The following is a 2,210-nucleotide window of genomic DNA, read 5'->3' on the forward strand; positions in this document are numbered from 1 at the left end:
CTAACAGAATTTTAAAAATTGTTATCAGTTTAAAATTCAACATACAAATCCTTCACAAAATTAGAATGGTTTAGGTAAGAAGCTTTGAGCATATATAAAACTTTTGACATTTTGAGTCTCCTGTCCCTTAAGCAGAGCCATTATCCAAAGCTTTGTTGTCTTAACTATTCTGACCATTGGTGACTAATACATTTCCAGGTGAAAATGCTTGTGTCCAAATAGTTGACTTCCAAAAATTATTATCTATTATGACTTACTGAATTTAAATTACAAATATCCATCTTACATGTCAGACATTTCTAGCTAAATGCCTCTGTCATATGGTCCTAGCAGGATGGCAGTGGACAGGTAGTACTGAGATTTTGGAGGTTCTTAATGATATTTCAACTAGTAAAAGGAAAAACCAACTGGGAACTATGGCCTCATTTACAACTTTTCAAACGTCAACTCTTCTGTGGGCCTCAGATCCAAGCAGTTTGTGAATGATAAATGTAGGCTGTGTGCTGTTTGTGCTGTGGTATAACTGTTGGCAACATCTGTTCACAGGGCATCTTCTACAGAATCTCTCGAGTCAGTTCCTCCTAGTCTCCACCACTGTAATTCAGCCTTCCCTCTCAAATAGACTACCCCATTAGCTTCCTGAATGTTTTCTTATCTCCAATTTTTTTTTTTTTTTTTCCAGTCTTGCTTTGTCAGCCAGGGTGGAGTGCAGTAGCACAATCTCAGCTCACTGCAAACTCCCCCTCCTGAGTTCAGGCGATTCTCCTGCCTCAGCCTCCCGAGTAGCTGAGACTATAGGCAAACGCTGCCACACACTGCTAATTTTTGTATTTTTTGTAAAAACAGGGTTTTGCCACATTGGCCAGGCTGGTCTCAAATTCCTGAGCTCAAGTGATCCACCTGCCTCCACCTCCCAAAGCACTGGAATTATAGGCCCTGAGCCACTGCGCCCTGCCTTATCTCCAATCTGTCTGATATATCCTATTCCATCATTGGGTTAAAGTACTTTAAACAAAGATTTCTTACCACTTTGTAATGAAACTTGCAATACTTCTGATTTCCTACTGAGCAGAATCTAAAACCAAAACTCTCCTCACTACTTCCTCTCAGCCTATAACGTTCAAGCTAAACATAACTTAGCATTTTTTTAACTTCCTACACTGCACCAACATATAATTTAGCATTCTTATCTTTCCTTTTCAGCCTATCTAATAATGGCCTTTTCTTCATGGGGATTTATTTCGTGATCTAAGATGGATATATTTACCTTCCTGTTGTACTTGCATAGTGTTTTATTTTGGTACTGCTACTTCCTTGGATTATATAGTCATTTTATATATATAATATATGTGTGTGTGTGTGTGTGTGTGTGTGTATGTATGCATACACACGATATTATATGTTATATTTATGGATATATCTTCTTTCTCCTGTATTATAAACAAAGCTATTTATTATTCATCTTCATATATACCTCATGCCTTCCTCACTGTAAATGATCACAAATGTTTCTTAAGTAAATAGTATTCTTTGGCATTGTGGGGTTTTCTTAGAGACATTACTTTGGTGATCTTTGATGTTTATGCAGTAAATACTACTGAGAATATAAAAATGAGACTTAGGATGTGATGACTCATGCATTGCTGGAGTCAGGAAATGATTCTCTACAAGTACATCAAGCCTAAGTAATTCTGCCAAAAAGAAAAAAATCTATTTGCATGAACATGTGTTTGCAGGATTAGTCGTTATATCTATAATTATAAGCAAACTATCCAAATATTTTTATTTTTTGCTAATATAAATTGTAATAGATCACCTTTCTTCCAAAAAGGAAAAAAAAAAAAGTTGTAAATTTTTAAAAAAGGAGAAACATGGAAAAATTCCCATTGTTAACTACCTGATAAAATCTTAGTTGCCGACCATGGTATCTGTATTTTTTTATGTTTTGGGGAGAAGTTAGATCACAGTCACAAAATAATTTAATATTCGTAGCTTTACAAAATATGATGCCTGTCCTAAAAGGTAATTTTTATTTTTATAGTGATAAGTTAAATGAATTAAGACGTCAGAAGGAGAAATTAGAAGAGAAAATTATGGATCAATACAAATTTTATGACCCATCTCCTCCTAGAAGGTACTATTAACCAAATTTTATGAATTCTTGTTTTGAAAAAAAACCGTACGTTATTTCTAATATTGTGATGACTTCT

The sequence above is a fragment of the Rhinopithecus roxellana genome, unplaced genomic scaffold, assembly GCF_007565055.1.
Source record: "Rhinopithecus roxellana isolate Shanxi Qingling unplaced genomic scaffold, ASM756505v1 contig3361, whole genome shotgun sequence".
Classification (NCBI taxonomy): Eukaryota; Metazoa; Chordata; class Mammalia; order Primates; family Cercopithecidae; genus Rhinopithecus; species Rhinopithecus roxellana.